At 41.3% G+C, this 9,307-nt stretch overlaps 1 pseudogene; it reads right to left on the reverse strand.

Moving 5' to 3' along the window:
- Window positions 1-6,946: 6,946 nt before the first annotated feature.
- On the reverse strand, window positions 6,947-7,046 carry LOC118614450 (annotated as a pseudogene).
- Between the last annotated feature and the right edge of the window lie 2,261 nt (window positions 7,047-9,307).

Raw genomic sequence — 9,307 nt, forward strand, 5'->3', positions numbered from 1 at the left:
ACTTTTCTCTGCTCTTGAGAGGAGAGACAGGATGATGCACAGAGCCCAGGCTCTTCGGTCAGAATAATTCCAAATGCCAGGCCCACCTCTTTCCTGGCTTTGTGAGCTTGGGCCAATTCTTCACCAAGGCTCCATTTTCTCTTCTGTAAAATGGGGGTAACCTTGCCTACCTCAAACACTTGCGCTGAGGGTTAAGTAAGAATGCATGTCATGTGCTTAGATAGGGCACTAAAAGCTACTATGCTAGGCACCAGCTTTAGGAGTAAGTCAGTCATCAAAGGAGGCAAGAATGAGTGACCCGGCCTTCCTGCAGCTTAGTTATAGGAGTTAAGAAATTCTCCTTTTTTAATTTAAATTGGTTTGATTTTGATTTCTGTCACTGGTACCTGAAAAGTGTCAAGTAATTTTTATTTTTAATTTTTAAGGGCAAAATATACTTAGAAATACATCCATCGCATGTTTCCCTAATTATACCATCCATTAAATAACGTTAGTTTTTGTGACTATTTCTTTTTGGTTGTTCCTTCCCCCCAAAGTTATTTACTAAGATCCTAAGACTATAAGTCAAGCTGGAGGAGGTTCCAAGAAGTTGAGGACAGGGGTACATGCTGTAGATGTGACGATTAAGTGGTCCATCAGCCTTGCAGATTCCAACCTCTGACCCCCTAACACTCCAGACTCTCTCTCTCCCCAAACCAGTGAGAGCCCAGGGTGCTAGATCAGAAGTCAGGTTCACTATCCTGAATCATAAGTGAAATTAGAGAGGCAGAATCCTCATTAAAAAAACAAATTGGGAAGCCAAGCAAACAGAGTAAGAATGCCCATTCCAACCACTGTAACTTAACACTGCTGTGGGAGAATAAAACCCATAGACATAAATAAGAAAAATGATCATTACTGGGGGCTAATTTTGACTCTACAGCTGGAAAACCAAAGAGAATCAAGTTAAAAGAAAAAAAAACTGTTAAAATCAATAGAAGAATCCAATAAGGTGGCTAGCAATAAAAATTTATATATGAAAATCAATAGTTGGTTACATACACAATGAATTTGAAAATACAATGGAAGAAATAAATCCCATTTAAAAAGCAGCAACCAAATAAAGTCAAAAAGTCAAAACAAAACAAAAATAGCTAAGGATAAACCTAATAAGGAATGTGCAGAACCTATATGAAGAAAACCTTTAAAGTATAAGGAGGTCTTTCCAAAAACTTTTAAAAGCTGGATAAATGATAAGGCAGAGTGGGAGGATACACAAATGGTGCCAGAGAATAGAGATTAGAGAAACCAGCTAAGGAAACAGAGTTGGGAAGGCAGAACCTGGAGTACTTGGGCCAATGACAGTATGCTTTCACTGCAGGTGCTTTCCTAGTTTGCCCATGGCTCTGGGGAGGAGCCGACATGCCTGCCTACCACTCGCCTCTGAGTCACCATCTCTGGGGACATGTTGTAATCCAGGGTCCCAAGATTCAGGAACAGACCTGGGGACCAAGTAAGCCAGCAAAAGTGGACAGTGGGAAGCGAAAGCATTGCCGTTAGCAGAAGCGGCATCCAGTCCCAGCTAAATGAAAATCAGACCCTCTGTTTCAAACTACAGATTTTATTATTATTCAGGAATGGTGAGGCCAACAGACTGGGAGAGAAGTGGCGCTGAAGGTAGTTTGTGTCTTTTCAACAAATGGTGCTGGAACAACTTCACATCCACACGCAAAAAGAAAAAACATTAATCTAGACACAGATCTTACGACCTTCACAAAAATTAACTCAGAATGGATCACAGACCTGAACGTAAAACACAAAACTGTAAAATTCCTGGAAGATAACAGGAAAAAACATAGATGACCTCGGGTATGGAGAAAACTTTTTAGATACAACACCAAAAGCATGATCCATGAGAGATATAACTGATAAGCTGGACTTCACTAAAATTAAAAGCTTCTTCTCTGCAAAAGACAATGTCAGGAAAATCAGAAGACAAGTCACCGACTGAGAGAAATTGTTTGAATAGGTCACACCTGATAAAAGACGGTATATATAAAGAAACTTAAAACTCAACAATAAGAAAAAGAACAGCCTAATTTTAAAAATGAGCCAAAGACCTAATAGACACTTTACCAAAGATACACAATGGTAAATAAGCATATGAAAAGATACTCCACATCATATAACAACAGGGAAACACAAATTAAAACAACAATAAGATACGATTATGCATCAGTTAGAATGACCAAAATCCAGAACACAGAACATTAACAGTACCAAATGCTGGCAAGGATGTGGAGCAACTGGAACTCTCATTTGTTGTTGTTGAGAATGCAAAATGGTATAATCGCTTTAAAGTTTAAAAGATAGTTTGATATTTCTTAAAAAAAAAACTAAACATACTTTTACTATATGATCCTGTAATCATGATCTTTGGGATTTATCCAAAGGAGTTGAAAACACGTCCACACAAAAACCTGCACATGGATTTTTATAGTAGCTTTACTCGTAATTGCCAAAACTTGGAAGCAACCAAGATGTTATTCAGTAGGCAAATGAATAAATAAACTGTGATGCATCTAGACAGTGAAATAGTATCCAGTACTAAAATGAATTGAGCTATTGAGCCATGAAAAGACTTGAAGAAACCTTAACTGCATATTGCTAAATGAAAGAAGCCAATCTGAAAAGGCTACAGACTGTATGATTTCGACTATATGACATTCTGGAAAAGGCAAAACTACTGGGACAATAAAAAGATCAGTACTTATCAAGAGCTGGGAGTGGATAAATAGACTGAGCACATGGAGGATTTTTAAGACAGTAAAAACGCTCTATATGATACCATAATGATGGATACATGTCCTCATCCATTTGTCCAAACCCATAGAATGCGAAACATCAAGAGTGTACAGTAATGTAAACTATAGACTTTGAACAATTACGATTATTTGTCAATGTAGGTTCATCAATTGTAAAAAAAAAAAAAAATGTGCCACTGGGGTTGGGGGGCATGTTCGCAGTGGGGGAGGTTATGAATACGTGGGGGCAAGGGGATATGGGAAATCTCTGCACCTTTCCCTCAATTTTGCTGTAGACTTTAAATTGCTGCTTTTAAAAAGTCATAACTAAAAAAATAATGGTGAATCAATTAATTTTATAAGATAATTTGTTATACTCATAGATCTCAAAAGAATGGAGCATGCCATGCCACGGAGGGTCACATGAGGAAGCCCTGGAACCAGTTAGGAGGCAGGGGAGGTGAAGGGGAAATGCCAGGAGCCTTTATTGTGGTTTCTGCAGGAATAAACAGGTGAGGCGGGTCAGCAGGTTTGGCGTGGGCTCATTTGAATAATTTCAGTGGGCCCTGGAGCATGAGGGCTGTTCTGGTACCTGGACTGGGGTGATTAGGGCAGAAAAACAGTGGCCCAGAGTGTGAGAATTTTATAAAGGAGGTGGTTTGAGGTATGGACTCTGGATTGGTGGGTTTGCAGATGAGCTGTTTACTACCTGTGGGAATTAGCTAATGCTGGAAGGGGCAGTCTCTCCAGACTCGGCAAGGTCCCAAGATGTCAAAGCATCAAAAATACAGAATAAAAAGATATGATGAATACATCTTCCCATCACATCCAAGTCCTCAGAGCATTTTCACTTTCATGAGCCTGTGTCTTCTTCACTAGTTCCCTGAGAAAGAAGAAACTGGGGGACAAAGACCATGTACCCAGTTCCCTGAAAATCCTTGCCTTAGGGATGAGCTAAGAGTTAAAGATATTAAATCTCTCTTTTAAAATGCAAATATCCAGGAAAGTTGACACGCAAGCCACTGTCTTTCATTAATCCCACGACCCACGACACTTTATCAATCACTAACTTTTCTCTGTGCCACTCAGAGAACACTAACTTGGGATGTATTTAGACTGGACACTGAATAGGGTGGGGACAGGGTCTGGCGGGTCTAAAACGAGGAGGGCCGGATTTCGTTATCTATTAAATCCTGCAGTCTGTGCCCCCTGCCATCGGAGGGTCATTTCTACCCTGTACAAGTCTTGAGAATCCTGGCACAGAAATGCCCAGCACAAGATCCGTTTCTGTTTGGCATTTTAATCCAAATCTCTTTGTTCTGTTCAGAAGCCGTTTAGGGCTTTTTACTCATTTAAGAAGTAGATCTTTTTGAAGTTCTCATTTAAAATAATTTGATACTCAAGCAGTATGTGTATGATTGAAAGTCATAAAATTATTCATTTGAAAGACTTCTTTTCTCTCTGATACCAATTGAAGTGTGTAGCAGTTCCCCCGAGCAAAGCCTGCCGCCCGGAAAGTCTTTTTTCACAATGCTTTGCCACCATCACTAAATTGAGTTATTCTGACAGCCTTTGATGCGCTGGGTTTTTTTTTTTTTTCCTAAGTGTGCATATGAAAGCTGAACAGCAACATAATTTAATTCTTCAAGATTTACTTTTTAATCACCAGGGTGATTCTTCTGAGGGACAGAGAGTTGACCCCATTTCCTCAAGTTGAAATTGATTTAGGTCAAACAATTCTTGGAATTTGAATTAGGTATTTTTCTCCTTATCAGCATCAACTTCAAGCTTCATTTTCTAGCAGCTGGGAACATCTGTGCTACCTATGAATCACAGATGATTTGAGGAAATCAAATGTGGGCAAAGAAGGTATTCACAACTCACTGAATTCTCTCGACGAAATTCCTCATGACGATCTGAATTGGTGTCAAGGTACAATTGTGTTAGGTGTCTGAATTCCTTTTAGAAATGGAAAATGAAACAATTACCTAGGACTGAGAATGTAATCAAAATAACACAATCATTTTACTGTTGAAAAGGAAATCTTTTTGAAAGCACTATGGCATATTATCCCTGAATAAAAAAATATTTACTGTGAGGGGATTCTATTGAAAAAATGTGCCATGGAAAGTTAAGGGCTATCTTCCTCTAAACTCCATTGTGTACCCCCAGTATTAAAGTCAGATTATTAATTCAATGGGCGAGGGACAAATTTATCTATCTATAATAAGGCACCTCCCCTTACATCAACAAGGTGTGTCTCCACACAGGAACTGAGTTCAAGTATATAAATATGTTCATATGCTTTGTCATTTACCTTTCTTTAGTAATAAGAATCCCAACTTAGGTTCCCCCAGTGGAAAAGGATTCTCTGAAAACTGACTAAAGAATGAAAGCAGAGGATGGACGAACTTAAAGATCAAGGACCTAAGGCAGAGCGTCTCTGATGACGTCACATGCTGATGACGTCACATGCAGCTCCAGTGGCCTACAGCTGCCTGCCGATTCATACCTCCGTTTATTTGACCATCTGAGCACAGGTAAATTAAACCGTGGCCATCCAGTTGTCATCTTATATGTTCACATCAGGATTTTTAAGGAGGACAAAGAAGGTCTGGGTGGATCCCCAGACCGGATCCCTAGGACGATGTCAGTTTCAAGGAAGTCTTAAGCATTCAGACCGGACCAGGGTCTCATGAGGGCTTTTCTCTCCCGCTGACACAACAGAAACGTCTCCAGCAGGAAGGAGAAGCCTGAGACACCCTCACGGCAACTCGGTAAATAACCTCCTGAGCACCAGTTATGTGCCGGGTGCTATGATCAAGGATTCGGGCATCCAGTGACGCAGGTCGCGTTCCAGCACACATTAAGCCGTTGGTATTTATTGAATGAAGAACCAGCTGAAGAAGACGGCAGTGTGAACAGAAAGGATGAACAGAAAGACGCTGAGCTCGCACTAATTGCACCGAAAACTTTTGAGGAACTAATGACCAGTTGAATGAAGAAATGAAAGAGAAGGCCAGTTGAACTACATGACCCCAAAAGTTTCAAACCTTGGCACTTATATAACAGGAATGCCATAGAAGCAAATAGGAGATTTCCAGGAAAGAAGTCGAGAATGATTTAGTTTACGGTAATAGCAGGACATTCTAGTGGAGACAGGTACCCTACCTGCCTCACATAGAACTAGTTCAGAGCTGACACAAGCTGCCCTGGGATGGGTTCCCACAGCCAGCCCCAAGGGGAGTCCAAGATACAGAGTTATAGAAACAGAAATTCTCATAGTTGGGGGTTAAAGGTCTTTATTTCAACCATTCATACAATCCATTAATTTATAGCTTATGTTACCCAGAAGTTTCTTAAATGGTCCCCAAATATGCCTCTTTATAATAACTTAGTTAGATCATATCATTTCCAGAATTTTATGTTTCCATCCTTTTTGACCTATTTATATCTAAAACCACACGTTTCAGGTCTTTTTGCCTTCTCCCTCAGTGGAAATAGTCGCATTCCCTTTGCTTTCCTGACACCCAGCACATCTGCTCTTTCTCATTTAGGAGGAGTGAGAAATACAGTGTCTGGAAAGAGAAACCATAGGTTCAGGCTTAACTGTATCAGTTGTTCACAGTTGCTTGAAATGATCAGTTCTTCACAATTCCACTTTCCAATGTAGTGTAACACACACGCGCGCACACACAACACACACACCCCTAGTACCTTGCACTAATGATCAGAGTCTGCCTGTTTCCCCTGGGAGCCTTTGTCCCAGTGGTCAGAGGGAACAAAATCATGGGGAGGGTGTGGGCATAGGATGGGGCAGTCACTTGACCGACCCAGGGACTCATCTCTATGACCACTTACATGTAAGGGCAAAAGGAAACCAGAGGAAGCCAGAGGAAGCACCCTCACCTGAATACAAAAATGCCCAAATGTGTCTCAATCTCAGTGTTTTTGTGCTGGAAATTTTTTAGACAAGATTGCTTAGTCTCCTACCTCTGTCGGCCATGTCCCATATCCATCATGTTTGCTTTCTTCATTTTCTAATTATATCTACCATCTTCTTAACATTTTTGTTTAAATCAAGTCACAGTCTCTTTAAATAAAATTACTTTTTTTTCAACTTCCAGTCTTATTCCCACCCCCACCCCCACCCCAGAATATGGAAAAATACGGGACGCATCACGAATTTGTGTGTCATGCTTGCTCAGGGGCCGTGCTAATCTTCTCTGTATCGTTCCAATTTTATATGCCGCCAAAGCAAGCACTGAAGTTACTTTTTTAGAAAATTTTATGTCACTGTTATAAAGAGAAAACCTGTTTCACTTGCCATATAAATATGAAGTAACCATAAAAATAAACATAATAAAAAAAAAACGATATGATTACGTCCTCGCTAACTCTGAAACTAAGCCCTGCTCTCTCTAAAAGGGATTTCAGCAAGTGCCAAAAGTGGCTATGTGAGACATATTCTCTCTCACCAAACTGAGACCTTTCCTTTACCAAATCAGAAGTATTGAAAATAAATTCATCATCGTAACAATGAACACTTACACAGCAGAGTTCTCATGAGAACCCCTAAAGGCCGGCGTCAATCCTACCCCTTGAGAAATGTGGAAACTGAGGCATGGAGAGATTAAGTAACTTGCCCAAGGTCATTGACCTAGTAAATGGTGAAGGCGACATTCAAGTCCAGCCAGTGTGGTTCTGAACAGCCTCCCTTTCTCGTGATGTTACTTAATGTTGTGCGCCCATGGCCTAAAACCCCCACCCTCTAGCAACCACTGACCAAGAGCAGCCTGAGTCAGAAGGGGACAAGACTGCCCCACGCACACACATTTACGATAAGGATTCATATTTACTACACAGTGACCTTAATAAAAGCGAATCCTGCTCTCAAGGTCGATCTGCCTTATTGTTACTTTCAACAAGTATTTCTTTTACAATTTACTCTTCGTTCAGTTTCTACACGCACTCTGCCTGGTGCTCTGCTCCTTGGGCAAATAACACAGTCTTTCTTAAAAGGAATGGGCACCTTTCAGGACACGTGAACATTTAGCCCTTAATTCTCATTTTCACCATCTTCAAGCTTTGAACCTTATTGCATGAGTCCTTGAGGGATGAAAAACACAAATGAAAAACAAAAAAGGACATCCCACCCGGGCACGGACAATTCTTACATACGAAGCATAAGGAAGGCAGGAAAAGGGGGACCCCAAGCGCCCAAGCTTGAGACCTGATTAAAGGGGCAGCAGCAATTTCAACCATTTTAGAATTATTGGCCGACTGGATGCCTTTGACAATTAATAAACTTGTGTTTTGATTAATTAGTTGTTCATGTCCAAAAAGTTATGATTATAAATTCCAGGAATGCCAGTTTAGCTCTAATCTGTAGCTCGGGGGACTGTGTGTGAAGTTGCCATTTATAGTCAATTTCTTCTGAGAGAGAGTGAAAAGAGAATATTTAAATATCAAATGGGTGCTTTCGATAGCAACATTAGTCCTGCCCACATGCCAAGACCACCGTCATCTCCTTGGGAGTGGAGCATTTGTTCTTTGAAATCTAGTGGAACATGATGATGTAAAATGTCTGACCTTTACCCGCCCCCATCTCCAGGCACAACTCCCCACTTTACCCCTCATCCCTTACCCTTGGGTGCCTACCCCACCCCTGGCTTGTCTCTCTGGCTCTCCTGGCTTGAAACCTATCCAAACCTCTCAATTAATGCTGCTCAAACCACTATGATCATGTCCCTGTGTTAAGGACGGGCCAGACCAGGTTTGTGGCATAACCATGCCAGCCCAAATGGGATTTGGGCAAAGATTTTTTGATAGAAGCTGCATATATAGCTTTGCTACCTGCTAAATTACTTATACAAAGAGCCAGGTCCTTGACGAGGCTACAGCCAGGCCACTCCCTGACTGCACCATGTCTGCAAAAATGTACGCAGGAATGGGCTAAAATAAGAATGGAGCCAGCAGAGGGGAAAGATTTGGAGTCATTTACTGCAGGCGATGGCAGCCTGTTCCTTGGAGCCCAGCCAGGAGAAAACCAGCTCCTTTTTCGGCAAACAGTCCACATGTCCCAGTTTATAGCACCGGGGGTCCCAACTTTGGACTCGAACACTGCAGAGCCCTCTACCTACGGTCTTGCCCATTAACCAACAAACCTCGATTCTCCTAAATCAGGAAGGGTGGAGTTTTCTTGCTCTCTCCCAAGTCAAAATGACATAGGTCACCACAAGGCTTTGGGGAGGTGAGAAAAAAGATTCCAGGAGCATATTCAAGCACTTGACTTTGCTTTAAGAGGAGATCATTATTATCAAGAGAAAGATGCTCATCTTTTACACCCTCCGCTCTGGGATGACCAGAAAAGCCAGTCCAGGACCCAGAGGTGGGTCTTCCGAGAAACTAATGTAGCCCCCTCCAAGACCCTGGGCAGGGAGTGGGGGCTCGCCAAGGACAAACAAGGTCAATGGTTTTGTAAAATTTGCAAAGGTAAAACATCATTGTGTTCCTTTTCTTAA

This window comes from Rousettus aegyptiacus, unplaced genomic scaffold, assembly GCF_014176215.1.
Source record: "Rousettus aegyptiacus isolate mRouAeg1 unplaced genomic scaffold, mRouAeg1.p scaffold_m13_p_2, whole genome shotgun sequence".
NCBI lineage: Eukaryota > Metazoa > Chordata > Mammalia > Chiroptera > Pteropodidae > Rousettus > Rousettus aegyptiacus.